At 45.3% G+C, this 15,596-nt stretch overlaps 1 protein-coding gene across 2 annotated transcripts in view; it reads left to right on the plus strand.

Annotated features, from left to right (window-relative positions):
- The first annotated feature begins 5,888 nt into the window (after positions 1-5,888).
- Positions 5,889-15,596, plus strand: part of PIK3CG (phosphatidylinositol-4,5-bisphosphate 3-kinase catalytic subunit gamma) — a 79,915-nt gene continuing 70,207 nt past the window's right edge. For both annotated transcript variants that reach the window (XM_026648687.2, XM_026648686.2), the window contains exon 1: positions 5,889-5,951. The gene's annotated coding sequence lies outside the window, so the exon portion shown is untranslated. The remainder of the gene's footprint in view (positions 5,952-15,596) is intronic.

The raw sequence follows: 15,596 nt of genomic DNA on the forward strand, positions 1-15,596 counted from the left end.
CGGCTCTAACTTTTTTGCTGCCCCAGGCAAAAAAAAAAAAGAGCACCGCCCTGCCCCCCCAACCCCCCCGCGCCACGCCGCACCGCCCAACCCCCCGCCCCCCCCCGAGCGCCACGCCACCCAACCCCCGAGCGCCTCGCCATGCCAACCCCCGCCCCCACCCAGTGCTGCGCCGCTGAAACAAAAACAAACAAACAAAAAACCTCGAGCCAAAAAAAACCCCACCAAACCAAAAAAACCCTGAGCGCCCCCCGCCACCCCAAGATTGGCCGCCCCTTCCAAGGTGCCGCCCCAAGCACGTGCTTGGTCAGCTGGTGCCTGGAGCCGGCCCTGTTACCAAGCAATCCAGATCACACATAATGCTGAACCTGGAAGGGAAGCTTCTCATACTGACTCTATACATACATTGCTCCTTTGGGAGCAGACAATCTGGGATTTCCGTGACTAGCTAGCACGAAGGGCTGGATATCATAGGGGAAAGCTTCAAGGGGACATGGAGACTGGGTTGCACCTTTTGTTAAATTGCAAAAGAAAGACAGGGCTGGTATAGCCCAGAGGGGACTACTTCATTGTCTGAAAGTTTGATGGTGTGAGGGAGCTAACGCTCAACTAACTCAACCAAGATTCCCTCATACTGGAGGCAGGAGAAACAAGTTGACTCGCAATGCTGGGTATCGTGAGATCCATCACAGAGTCCCCTGACTTCCTCCATGGAGCTGGGTTCTGTTCCTTTACTCCCTATAGGAGCCAGTCTCACTCCCTGCAGTGCTCACCTGCAACTGCTTTTTCAGTCCAGCTACAACTTCCCAGACTTGTCCTGCCTGGCAATCCCAGCCCTCCTAACTAGACTGTTACTAGCTCCCATTTGACTGCTCTCCCCCAGGGGTCTCTCCTTTCCTCCTTTATCTCCCTCTGGGCCTTGCCTGAGTTAATCACATGACCTAATTACCCACCTGGGGAGGTGAACAGCTCTTGTCAGGTGGGCTCAGGGGGCCCTATAAGGAGCCAACCACCCTGTGACAAATGGCTTGTGTTCTAAATGTAGTTTTGTGTCCATTCTGGCGTGAGCTCCACATGGCCCCAGGGGCCCACTTGTGTTGAGCTTATGGTAGGATCAGGGACTTAGTTATCTTAATTTATGTAAATATTTTCTTTTAATGTATATTTTATTTTCATTCTAAGCCTAATTTAGGGATCTAAATCATAGGCGCTGAGTTTCTAATCTGCCCGGGGGTGCTCCCCCCAGCTCCGCCCAGGCCCTGCCCCCACTCCACCTATTCCCCCAAGGTCCCACCCCCGCCCTGCTTCTTCCCACCCCCGCTCCACCTCTTCCCCGCCCAGTTCTTCCCCCTCCCCCAAGCATGATGTGTCCTTACTCCTCCCTCCTGCCCCCATGCCAGTGCCTCCTGACACTGTGAAACAACTGATACACAGCAGGCAGTAAGCACTGGGAGGGAGGTGGAGGCACTGATTGGCAGGGCCTGCCAGCGGGCAGGAGGTGCTGGGGGGAGGGGGAGGTTCTGGTATGGGGGCTACCAGTGTGCTCAGCACCCACCTTTTTTTTCCCATGGGTGCACCAGCCCCAGAGCACCCACGGATCTAAACCATAATTATTTTAAAAGGTATTAACTAATTGTTAATGCTGTAAGAGTGGTTTAGTCCCTTTGACAGCAATAAAAGTTTTGAACTAGTCTCTTTGAAGTTGAAGTGAATGAGTCCAAGTAAGGCCGACTGACTGACAGTAACTGAGCAAGTGGGAGGGGCAAAGTCCTTGTGATTTGTACTGGCTAGATATACAAATATTGGCTAGAAATAGAAAGCTAGCTAGTGAGAGATCCTAGAGAAAGTGTCCACATGGCACAGGAGTAGGCATCTTAATTAGTTGTTAGTGCACTAACGTAGAGAGATGCTGTTAAATAACCTAGTACCTTGTCACAGAACAAAAATCCTAGTTAAACTATGGAAATAGAGGACCCAGCACCAATGCTGACACAAGAACAAATGAATATAAATTGGTCATCAACAAGTTAGGTTAGAAATTAGAAGAAGGTTTCTAATAAGCAGAGGGGTGAGGTTCTGGAACAGCCGTCCAAGGGGAGTAATGGGGCAAAAAAATCTAACTTGTTCCACGACTGAGCTTGATAAATGTATGGAGGGGATGGTATGATAAAACTACCTACAATGGCACATGGCTCATTTGCTTTTAGCAAATATGTCCATCGGCTGGAGATGGAACACTAGATGAGGAGGGCTGTTAATTACTACAGAGAATTCTTTCCCAGGTGTCTTTTCCACATGCTCAGGGTCTGAGGGACAGATTTGTAGTTGGGAAGGAATTTTCCCCTAAGGTCAGATTGGTGGAGACCTTGTGGGTTTTTTGCCTTCCTCTGCAGTGTAGGGCACAGGTCATTTGCTGGTTTGAACTAGAGTAGTGGTTCTCAAACTGTGGGTCACAACCGCAAAGTGGGTTGTGACCCCATTTTAATAGGGTCGCAGAACTGGCATTAGACTCACTGCAGTCTCGGGCTGAAGCCAAAGCCTGAGGGCTTCAGCTTGGGACAACGGAGCTCAGGCTTCAGCTTCTGCCCCCACTTGCCCAGAGTCGTGAGGTAATTTTTGTTGTCAGAAGTAGGGATGTAAATATTTAAAAAGTTAACCGGTTAAATGATTAAGATTATATCGTTTAACCAGTTAATCGAGATTGCTCCGGCTGGCCTGGTGCAGCCAGGGCTGGGGACCCTTAAGCTGGCCAGCAGGCACGGCCGGGGCTGGGGACATTCTGGCTGGCACAGCACGGCCGGGGCCACTCCGGCCCACCTGGGGCTGGGGCTTCTCTGGCTGGCCAGCTGGCGCAGCTGGGGTCCCTCCAGCTGGCCAGCCTGGCGTGGCTGAGGTCCCTCCGGCTGGCTGGGCCAGCATGGCCGGGGTTGCGCCGGCTGGCAGACACAGGATTAATGGTTAAGGTCGGTTTACCAGTAAGCCTAATGCTTACCGGTTAACCACTTAACCTTTTACATCCCTAGTCAGAAGCGGGTCACAGTGCAATGAAGTTTGAGAACCACTGAACTAGAGTAAATGGTGGGTTCTCTGTAACTTGAAGTCTTTAAATCAAACTTTGAGGACTTCATTATCTCAGCCAAAGATTATGGGATTATTACAGGAGTGGGTGGGTGAGGTTCTGTGGCCTGCGATGTGCAGGAGGTCAGACTAGATGATCATGATGGTCCCTTCTGGCCTCAGAGACAAGGGGTATGTCTACACTTGCCAGTAGATCAGCACTGCTGCAATCGATGCAGCAAGTGTCGATTTAGCGGGTCTGGTGAAGACCCGCTAAATCGATGGGAGAGCACTCTCCCATCAATTTATGTACTCCACCTCCCTGAGAAGTGTAAGGGAAGTCGACGGGAGACGCTCTTCTGTCAACACAGCGCAGTGTAGCCACTGCGGTAAGTGGATCTAACAACGTTGACTTCAGTTATGTTATTCACGTAACTGAAGCTGTGTAAATTAGATCGATTTACTGTGGTAGTGTAGACCAGCCCTTAGAGTTCACTAATAAGAGTGGGAGTTACTCAGTTTACTGCAGTAGAGTGCAAAATGTACAACTACTTGCTTGGGGCCAAGTGCCATAATATGCACCTGGGGTGAAATTTATCCCTCTGTAGAGGGCCATCACAAGGCCTGTGTACCACTCATGTTCAACGTAAGCCCTACTTTGAAAGGTAAAGTGGTGTACAGGTCTCGTGCTGGTCCACTACAGAGGAGTGAATTTCATAACCATTGCCTTCAGTTTGTGTTCAACAGCACCTTGCAGCCACAACTCTTGAACTTTAGGAACAGAGGGAAGTTAAATTATATACACAGACAGAATATTGTAGAGTGAGTATGCATTATAATTGGCTGTTCATTCTTCCTGTTGAAGAAACCATTCTCATGATGGGAGGGAACCAAGCTGGAATGGAAGGACAAACTCCCTTATGTAGGACTTGCCCTCCAATGCAAGTAGAGGAAGCTGATCATTTCTCATGCACTGAAGGTGTCACTCTTGGAATGGTGTTGCAGGAAGATGCAGACAGGCTGTGGTGATATTGGATTTGATCATTAAAAATATCGATAACCTGAGTATGTGGTAATCATGAGAACTGTTCAGTTCTTAGCTATTGGGTGCAAAGGTAGTTGGATCTCAGAAGACATCTAGAAAAACTTCTGGTGACTGCTGTGGAGGACTCAGGCCTGGTCTGCACAAAGTTATATTAGTACATAAACTATTTCAATTAGGGCTATGAGTTTTACATAATAATTAAGCCACTACAATCCTCAAGATAGATGCAGTTACCCTGGTTCAAAGGTGCATTATATCTGGATAACTTATTCCCATAAGGGAAGGGGAATAAGTTATACTGGTACACGTATATCTATAGTGCTACAGCTGCACCCACACAAGGAAGGTTATATTGCTTTAACTATACAGGTATAATTAAAGCTGTACAACTTTTGTGTATAGACAAGCCTGCAGTGTTTGAACTATGTACTGATATCTATGACATACAGAGGTGCAGGAGTGATGACCTAGGAGCTAAATTTAAGTTACTGGAAAAAAGTCTTAAGTCACACATGAGTCAAACAGAGACATTTGCTAGGGTTACAAAACAAAAGTATCTGTATTCTTAAAAATAGGACGGAAGTTACAGCTGTACTGGAGGAGTGACAGGTTCAGGCCACAAAGATAAATTTTGATAAACTACTAAGGTGTCAGATAAACTGGAAATAAAAATAGGCACATGGCCAAAAATAATCACTATAAGTATCTAAATACCAAATCATAATACAAATACATAATACAAATATACCAGTAGGACTATACTGTTGGCCTTCAGATCAGAAGTGGGCTATTGAGTGCATAATGTTGAGAGAAATCAAAGAGGCATCTAAATCTAATAAAATAGTAATTACCCATATATAATCTGGTCAAATGTAACAGTGGGTGTAGGGAAGCAATTTCTCAACACCTCAAACAGTTACATCTTGCAACAGCTAGTTCTAGAAGGGAGTAACTATTTCTCCACTGAGGTCTTGCGTAGTCTAGGGAGATTTGCACCAGTACCGCTATTTACAACAGTCCCAACCCCTAATGCACACACAGCACCAGCAAAAAAACAAAACATAAACCCACGGCTTGCACCACCGTGCCTTACTTCAGCAGGTGAACTAGCACTGATGCAAGCCCCCTGTCACAGGGGTGCAGGCAGCACCTAAATGGGGGGGGGGGGACGAAACTGCAGTGGCGTAGGGGGGCACCTATACAAAACCTGTACTACAGACTGTGCCTCACTCCGAAGTCACACACAGGATTTGTTTCAGCAAGTAGGAACATAGCAGACCGGGCCATACCAAAACCTAGCACTGCCACAACACTTGAGAAAGGGGGATTTAAAACTCCATCGCGCCCTCCCCCCATTCCTCAGAGGCTCTCCTGTGCTCTGCACTCCCCCCCTGCACTGCCCCACTCACAGAGCACCCCCGTGCCCTCCCCCGGGCAGCCCGCCCCCTGCGCGGGTCACAGGGGATGCCCTGGGCTTTCCCCCGCGCTGTCCTTCCGCCGGGCGTTGCCGCGGCTGCCCTGCAGAGCTGTGCCGCGCCCGCCCCGGGCTGCCAGTGCCCTGCCCCGGCTCCAGGCCCTGGCTAGCGTGGCCCGTGCGCGGCACTCGCAGTAGCTGCCAGGTGCCGGGCCGGGCACCACAGGGCCGCTCCCGCCCAGAGGCTCGGCGCCGAGCTGGACCCAGCGGCTTCAGCTGCCCGCCGCGGCTCCAGGGGAGGGCTCCGCAGCCGGCTGCCCAGCGCGCCGGGAGTGGGACAGGCGGCGGCTGGAGCTCCGGGACTGCCGGCGCCAGGCTCCCTTCGCCCGCGGGTCCTGCCCGCCTCCCGGCTGGGGAAACACCTGCGCAGAGCCGGTGAGTAGCGAGAAGTGGGGCTCGCCCCTGGCTCCAGCTGAACAAGCTCGTTTGTTTCCTCCCTGCCTCTCCGGGCTACAGGCAGCTGCTGGGACACGCACCTCCCCCTGCGGTCCGGGGGCGCTGGGTGCCGGGGGGGGGGAGAGGAGGCGGGTTGTTGTAACAGCAGGACTCGGGGTGCAGCAGCCCTGGAGCAGGGGGGCGGCCTTGGGTGCAAATGATATCCCGAGGGGCAGGTGTGGGCCTTAGAAAAAATGGGTTTTGTAGCTGTTGTGTAACTCCAACACACGTTTCCAACACAACTTGGTTTAAGGGCTTCAAAGCTTGTTTGATTCACTTTTCCTCAGCGAAAGCTATCGCATAGGCCTACTACTTTTACCTTCTGGGAGTTCCCAATTCTCAGGCCCTGATCTTGCAATGAGCTCTGTGCAGGTGGACCACTTGCCCGTGCAGAGCCCCACTGAAGTTAAAGGATAGGGGTCAGATCACATTGCAGAAGCCTTCCTTACTTTCCCACTGATATAAGCAACCCTGAAAAAAAAAATCTTAATATAGACAAAGCCAAACAGAAACACACTAACCAGTGGGTACAGCTCTAACAGTTGTAACACCAATGTACTGTATACAAAGACTGGGTGGGGTCAGGGATTTTTGGCCCCTAATTTTCTAATGCTGGTGTAGTTCAATCCTATGAGATTGGTTTATTGTCACTTCACAAGACCTGGAAGTGTATCCTGCACACAGGTTGGCTATTCTTACAGTTGGCAGGTGTATGTGCTTTTAAACTCCAGAGTGACTGCTGTAGATTTTAGAATCTAAGGAATTTCTGCTAAATCTGCATAGTGACTATTGTAGAATTTATGAGTTGTGGTTTAACTGCTGTGGTGTTCTAAATTCTGTAGCAGTAAATACAGACCTTCTACGCTTTGGAAGAATTAATATGGAAGCATATGTAAATATTTCTTAATATAAATGACAAAATAGGTTAGACTGTTTAAAACCTAGGAAAATTCATAGACTAATATGTTAATTACAATAGAGTTAACGTTAACCATTAATTTAATGTGTCATTATCAGTGTTTTAAGTTTAAATTTATTTTCAATTTTTTTCTTGCAGTTTTTTTTCTTCCTGTAGCAATTTAAACTCTGACTCATTACTCTCCACTTACTTAAGCCCTGATCCTGCAAATGCTTACACATGCAAGTAACTTTACCCAAAGGGACTACCCATTTGCATAACTGGGAGTGTAGACTAAATTCTTCAAATCAGGGAGTGAGTCTTCCTACATATTGTACGGTGCCAAATAGAATAGGGCCCTAATCCTGATATGCTATAGCTCAAACAGAAGTTATGGGCTTGATGCAGAAATTATTGGGTGAAGTTCTTTGGCCTATGTTATGCAGGAGGTCAGACTGGCTGATCATAATGGTCCCTTCGTGCCTTAAAATATATTAATCTGATCTACTGCAGTATAAATATTAAACACTAATAAATGGATTTTCTCATCTAACAAATAATGTCTGTTGTGTCCATCCTATGCATATAGGCCATAAATCTTCCAATTATTCTACACACCCTTGTGATTTCCCTGTACCTAGCATGAGAGGGGAGTGTTGGTGGAGACTAAATCGCCATGCGACTAAGGACCAGAGTGTTGTAAATAAAATACACAATAGGAAGAAGTAGGCAGTAAGCGGAATGCTGCAGGGACCGTCATTGTGAATTTCCTTACTTTCAAACTTTTGTTTGCTTTTGTGCAATATTACTCTACTGTTAAAGTTATGTATAATTATTTATAACCTTACTATATCTTACTCAAGATTTCTGTTTGAATTTATGGAGGCAGCTAAAAGTTTTAGCTCATTTCAGAATCTGCCACCAAACCTCCCCTTTGACTAGAGATCTAAACATCTTTAAATCTCCAGTGAGCACAAACATGCTGAGGAACTACGGTAGCTGTTAGAGCATTTTGATTCACTCAAAGTCCTATTGATAAGAAGCATGAATGTGTACGTGCCAGTTGTTTAGCATACTTTCTAGTGGGTACCAGCATTGGTACCCTGGTTCATCTGAGAGTTAGTAATTTTATAATGGGTTTGACATAATGGGTATGGGTACATACAGTTTTGTGTTTTACAATATCTTGTTTGCATAGTTCAGCATTGGATCGTAACTGATGTGGAAAAGTCAATACCCCTGCAATAGAAGGATACAATCCCCTGATTCAGAATGTATTGGATATTAAATTTCTGTGTCTGCATGGGAAAGGTTATACTGAAAACAACCTAATTTGTGTATTTAAACCAATATAGTTACACCAGTATAACCCTCCATGTAGACATCCTTATTCTGCTATGGAGTGCCTTTTTTTGTTTGTTTGTTTTTTGTTTAGTTTGTTGTTTGGGAAACTAAACTGAAAAAAAGCCACTCCTATACCAAAATAAAAGTTTTTCATGTGGTGGATTATTACAGTATGACTTTATCAGTATAACTGGGAAAACATTCCCACATGGACAAGCTCTAATAGTTGCACTTGATCTTATTCAAAAAGTGAAGTTCAATAGATATTGTGACTATTTCATAGTATAAAATATAAAATTAAAGCCAGAATAGTAATAACACGTTGTCTTTCTATATAATCTTTCATCAGATCTTCTCAAAACACTTTACAAATGCTAATTATGAATTAAACCTCACAACATCATTAAGAACTAGATTAGTAGTATGCCTGTATTGGGTAAACTGCAGCACTAAGAGATTAAGTAACTTGCCCAAGGCATATCTATATTTCTATTGACTAGAACTAGATTTATCCCCGGTATAACTGTTTTGGCCTGATTAGTCCATGTTTCCAGTCCCCGCCACTAAAATGACAAATAGTTGCTAGCTATTGTTGGTGCCCCAATATTGGACCATTTGTCTTTTTTCTTCTGCAAAGATCTCTATTTGTTTAATCAAAGTTTATAAATTAAATTTAAAAATGGTCCAACTTCAGAAGTTTCACTTCGGATAAGACTCAGAAGTTTGAATGGCTCAACTATAAAATTACACTGGAAATCTTTTGAAAACTGCCCCCTCATGATATTTTCAATACTTCATAGTAGGGTCAAAAATATCAAAAGAAACATCATTTTCTTAGTGTTCGGGTATTTCCAGTGCCAAAGAAAACCAGGAAATGCAGAGACTTGCAAAAATTAAATACAACACAGAACAAGAGTTCACCCACTTTTTTTGAAATGCCAAAAAAGGTTTGGCTTAGTTCTTATTTTACCTGAACCTGGCTGTTAATCCCTAGTTACCCATACGCTCTGCTTACATAACAGAAAATGTGATCTTAAAAGAACTGTTTTTGTATTTTTGGCTTTCTGTAACTTTGTCATTACAATATAGATATGGAAATGTGTATTTAAAAAAAAAAAAAAGGAAGAATGACTCGATTTGCAGGGAACTTCTTTAGTGATGTTAGATGCCACTAACAAAGGTTCTGTGACTTTTGTCAGAAGCTAGGAACGGACAACAGGGAATGGCTCACTTGAGGATTACCTGTTCTGTTCATTTCCTCTGAAGCACCAGGCACTGGGCTAGATGTACCTTTGGTCTGACCCAGTATGGCTGTTCTTAAGTTTTACTTACATGGGGCAATACACATGCCCCCACATCCAAACCAGATTACTATTAACTATTATACTATTGTATAACTCTAAGGACCCAATCATGATTGGGACTCCATTGAGCTCTTCACTGTACATAAAAAAGAGACAATCCCTATCCAAAGGGCTCACAATCTAAAGATAGAGTAGGGCATCTGAACTGGAGTGGATCTGAAGGTGGGGGTCAAGGCCCAAATGGAGCTCGGAAAGAGGGACTCTAAGGCCCAGACAATTGGCATTGATGTCCTAATACCGTGCACTATGTCTGAAGCAATGGATGGCAGGACCATTAGATTATCACACAATACTGCCACCCCTGTCCTTTGCAAATGGATGAATCCAAACAATTTTTTTAATGGTTGGGCAGTGTATAGATTTACTGTCTATTATGTAAGATGACAAACAGTCTGATCAGCTAGTTGATGTTTATCGGAATAGTTGACCAGGAAATTAAGTGTGTTTGTTTTGGAAGAATTGATCTTTAAACACATGCCAACCAACCGTAACAATGTTAGGACTGGTTCTTGCTGGCTTTTGCCAGATCTAAGGAGGCACAGCCATTGAGATCCTAATGAATCCAAGTATATTTAATAATGTCAGGGCAATGGGATTCCATTAGATCCAAGAATGTTTAGGTAAAACATATATGGGTCCATTGACATAAAAACTCACAGCTAGTAGTTTGTGGTTAGGACACATTCTTTCATTTTACAAATTTTCATCTATGGGCAGGTCTACACTACAGGGCTCAGTCGACCTAAGTTATGCAATTCCAGCTACGTGAATAACGTAGCTGGCGTCGACGTAGCTTAGGTTGACCCTTTGCGGGAGAAACTCTCCTGTCAACTTACCTTACGCTTCTCGTTCCGGTGGAGTACCGGAGTTGACGGGAGAATGATCGGCAGTCAATTTAGCAGGTCTTACCCCCGGTGGATCAATCACCGCACGTCGATCCCCCGGTAAGTGGACTCAAGCCCTATGATATGTAGAGACAGATTTTTTTCTAACTATATTATGAAGTGTACAGTAATTATATTAAAATTATGTAAAAGAATGTTAAGGCTGCAAGTGAAGCACTCAGAAGTTAGGGAATGCTAGAATTAAGGTTGCCCAGGCATGTTTCTGTGATGTTTCCCAGGGTACAATCTGGACTGTTGGACAGCTGCATCCGCTCAGTTCTCCAACTCAGGTGCTTTTTACACTGCTTTGCTCTGAGAGCAATCACTCCTGGTCTGCTCACACCCAGCCTCCAGCACGTAAATTACCCCTTTAGTCAGCCAGCCAGCCACCCTTGAATGATACTTCATGGCGACACCAGCAAATTCCCAGTCCCAGACTTTCCCCCAGTAATGTGCATCTTGTATTACCCTCCTGAACAATACAAGCTCATATAAAGTCAGTCATTTCATTAATAGAGACTGATATGCACAAACGTTGTTCTCTCAAATGGAGTTCCCCAGACACTTCAATCCAAACACACACTGACCTCAATAAAACAAGTTTATTACTGCAGAAAGAAAGATTTTAAGTGATTACAAGTAAAGAAGCATAAAAGTCAGAATTGGTTATAAAGAAATAAATGGTAAAACACAATACCTAATTTAACAAGCTAAGTGAATTTAAGCAAAATGGTTTCTCTCACCACATGCTTACAGCAGTCTGGGTGGATTTCTTTCAGCCAGGACGCCTCTCCCAGATCAATGATGCTTCTTTTGTCTTTCAAGTGTTATTGAGGCCATGAGTAGAGATGAGGGGAGAGAGGTGATTTGGGGCCTCTGTTCCTCATTTTTAATCTCTCTCTCCTCTTTGAGAATCATTTCCAGCTGGGGTTCAGGTGGCAGCCAGTCTGTTTGCTCAGGAACCTTGAGCTGTTCCATTGCCAAGATGTAAATTTCTCGCTCACACCCTTCTTCCTGCCAAAGAATGGCCACTTAACCAGGTGATAGTCCATTTGATTTTGTTGACACCTGGCTGAGGCATCAGTTTGCCTTTTGTCTCTGAGGAACTGGTTTGTGCCTGCTTTTCTAAACTTGGAGTATGTCTCAGCAATGTCATACAGTAGAGTCTTATAACTTTACATACAATGTTGTCACACATATTTTACAAGGACAATAATGTTCAGCAAATTCTGAGTTTTCAAATGATACCTCACAAGGTATACATTGTACAAAATTGATCATAGTCTTGTAAAAAGGATGAACATAAGGATACAAACTTTCAGTTTCCCCCTCACCCCATGTATTTCTGTCCCTGTCATTGCCTGCTCCTCTTCCCTTTGCATATGAGTCAGGCTGCTTCCCTGCTTTCAGTTCTGGTGCCCAGCACCACAGTGACCCTCTCATCTAGAAGGAGCAATCTCAGGGAAAGTCTTGCTTCGCTCTGACAGAATCTTCAGAGAATTTAGCTACCAAACTCCAACAAACCTCATGTACAAATGGTGATTTGCGGAGGCTTATTATTTGGCTAATTTGAGTGAATTTTTATGGGGCTAGAAAAAAAAGCACTTCCATGACCCCAGAGCAACCTCTTCCCCACTTGCCAAATTTCAGGTCCTTGCTTCAAAGTTTTGAGGTGCTGGAGCTTCTCAACCAAAAGCATTAGGAATTTTTTTAACATTAGCATTGGGATTCCCTCCGAGACCTTTTGTACTCGGCTTATCCAGAACACCTTGTCCATTTCTGGGAGAACACTTCATCCAGGTCTCTGGGATCCCAAACATTCAGTTTGACTCTGGATTTCATCACTCAAGTTCCTATGGCAAAGCTACATTGAGTTGATCAGACTTACGCATACAGGTTGGATATAGGGCAAACCACACATCCAAAGTTACACAGACAACCTCTTCCTTTCTACACGTTTATAAATTACATTGCATTTGCTACATATTAAATCAGACATTTTTGGATTGGATTGGTTACTTTGCAGGAACCAATCCCTATACAGCATGCTCTGTCTGTGCGCTCTTCACGTGGAACCTGATCTTTATGTTCCAGGTTTATCTTGTCTATAGTCCCTATCATCAAGGTGTTTCTGCTTATCTTAGCTAGCACAGACATCCTGACTCTAGCATCCTGTTTGTCAAGCCCCTTTTTACAACTTAACCTTCCCAATTATGCCCACTAAGAAATGAGGCAAGTTACTTATGTCAAGCCAGGACTACAATTAGCAAAACAGCATATTTCCCCCCAAACTCATTCTCTGAAGCAGCTGAACTTTAAAAATAAATTATTCTGAGTCTGACACCCAGCATGGAAAATTTCAGCCCTAACTTTTAAAGTTTGGCAAAGTTAAAAGCAACTGAAAACAGCATCTTGTAAAGGAAAGTGTTAGGCCATCTTAACCATTTGCATCCTTGTCAGCTCTGCCTACAATAGATAAAAATGGCTGAAAGCCATTTCTAGCTGAATGAGGTGATATCTTTTATTGGACCAACTTCTGATGGTGAGAGAGACAAGCTTTCAAGCTTACACAGAGCTCTTCTTCAGGTCTGGAAAACTTACTTAAAGTGTCACAGCTAAATACAAGATGGAATAGATTGTCTAGTATAAGTAGTTAAAACACAGTTCAAGGGACCATTCGAGGTGAACTGGCCTGTTTTGTAGGTAGCTGTGACACTCTGAGTAGGGCCATGTCTACACTTACAAGCTTACAGCAGCACAGCTGTACCAATACAGCTGTGCCTCTGTAAGAGCGCTCATGTAGCTGTGTTATGCTGATGGGAGAGAGCTCTCCCATCTACATAATAAAACCAGCTCAATAAGCGGCGGTAGCTATGTTGGCAAGAGAGTGTCTCCCGCCGACATAGTGCTGTGTACATGAGTGGGTGATGGGTTGGACCCTTTGAGAAGCCACCTGATGTGCTGAGATACCGCTGAGTCTACCTATTCTGCCAGCATGGGCCCCCTTTAACTTGTCTTGCTGAGCCAGGCTCTTAAAACATCCTCTAATACAGACACAGGCAGAGCCATACCCAGCTGCAGATCAGCTCTGGGAAGACTCAGCTTAAGCGACTTGCTCCAGCACTCAGATGTCCACCTCCCTTGGAGTGCAGACCCAAAGATATATTAGGAAATTTGCCCCCTCCTTCAATGTGGAGAGAGGTGTGCACACTTCTTACCCCCACAGTTAGAAATTACAGAAACTGGGTTTAATAATAAACAAAACAAATTTTATTAACTACAAAAGGCAGATTTTGAGTGGTAAAAGGGGTAACAAACAGAACAAAGCAGATTACTAAGGAAATGAAATCAAACACGCAAACTAAGCTAGTTTCACTAAAGAAATTGGTTACAAATAGTATTTCTCACCCTAGATATTGATTGTAGGCAGTTTGCAAAGCTGCTGTGGTTCAGAGTTCCAGTTATATTCCTTTTCAAACTAGACCCCTGTCTCAGTCTGAACTCCCCCCTTGCCTTCAGTTTTCCTTCTTGGGCAGACAGGCTATGGAGAGGAGGAGTCCTATTTGCCTTCCTCCCCACCCATAAATAGGATTTACATAAGGCAGGAATCCTTTGTTTCCCAAACTTGACCCCCTTCCCTTACAGTGGAAAGTTACAAGAAGTCCCAGGTAATGTTTTAGTATCAGGTGACAAGACCACCTGACCCTGTAGTATCACAGCGTCCATGAGTCAGTGGCAGTATGGAGAGTCCACAGGAAGGCCAAACTTTTCACAGTCTATAGTCCTCGCTGATGGGCCATCTGCCCTGTCTGGTTTTTCCATTGTTGTACCTGAAGTGTTAGCAGTGGGCGTCACCCAAAGCAGCATACTTGAAATGCAGATACATAGTCAATATTCCTAACTTCAGATACAGAAATGATACAGGCATACAAATTGGATAATCACATTCAGTAAATCATAACCTTTCCAACGATATCTCAGATGAGCGATCTTGCATAAAGTGTATCGCAGTTATGTCATATTCATATCATAAGCATATTTTCATAAAGAATATGGAATGACATGTCACAGAGTGCCTATGCTGCCAAAACTTATGTTGCTTGGGGAAGGGTGATTGTAGCGGAGTGAACACCCGCTCCAGCCCTGAAGGGGTTGGAAAAGCCCTGCAGAGGGCTTGGGCTGTGTAAAGGAGCAAAACCCCGGCTGATTGGGGAAGTGGCTGCAGCTGGGGCCATGCCCCAGCTGAGCATCTTGGCCTTATAAGAAGGCCAGGGCAGCCAAAAGCTGAGGAGTCTCCCTCTGACAGGAGAGAGAGAGACAAGCCTGGCTGCAGGGAGCTCACCCGGGGACCTAGAGTGAGGCAGGGCTGGGGAAAGGCCTTGGGGCTGGGAAGCCCTAGGCCAGCAACTCCCCAGGCTGCAGGGCCTGGTCCTAGGCCCATATAGGTATTGGGGTTGCAGAGGGGCAACCTAAGGGTGGGTAAAGGCAGCCAGTCCAAACCCCTTGTTGCCTGTGATGATTGGCTGATAGACTGCAGTCTGCCCCAGGGCGCGGGGGCTAGATGGTGACTGGCAGTAGCCATGACTGAGGCGACATTGGGATAGGGGGTGGGGGTTCCCCTGGTGGGGAGACCCAGAGAGAGAGTGGGGTACTGCCAGGGGGGCAGCACCCAAGCCAAGGGCACCAGGGTCCTGGGAGGGACACGGGGGGCCAGTAGCAGTAAGGCGGATCACTGGCCTGCAGAGGGTGCTCTGGGCTGGATTAAGCTAATTCCCAGGATAACCAGCAGGAGGCGCCACAGGGGTGAGTCATACCCCTGAGTGACAAAAGTTTTGCCAACATAAGTGCTAGTATAGACATGGCCTAAGTTTCCTAGACATAAAAAAGATCTCTGTGTAATTCAAAAGCTTCTCTCTCTCTCCAACAGAATTTGGTAAGGTAAAAGATATTACCTCACCCACCTTGTCTCTCTAATATCCTGGGACCAACATGGCAACAACAACTCTGCATATTACTAGCTGAAGGCTTTTCAGTGGCCTGTAGCAAATGAGTTGACAGCTCATTGTGTTCCTTAACAGAGTTGCTATTTTGGGTC

The sequence above is a fragment of the Terrapene carolina genome, unplaced genomic scaffold (genome assembly GCF_002925995.2).
Source record: "Terrapene carolina triunguis isolate 2854851 unplaced genomic scaffold, T_m_triunguis-2.0 Scaffold68, whole genome shotgun sequence".
In the NCBI taxonomy this organism is placed as follows: Eukaryota; Metazoa; Chordata; order Testudines; family Emydidae; genus Terrapene; species Terrapene triunguis.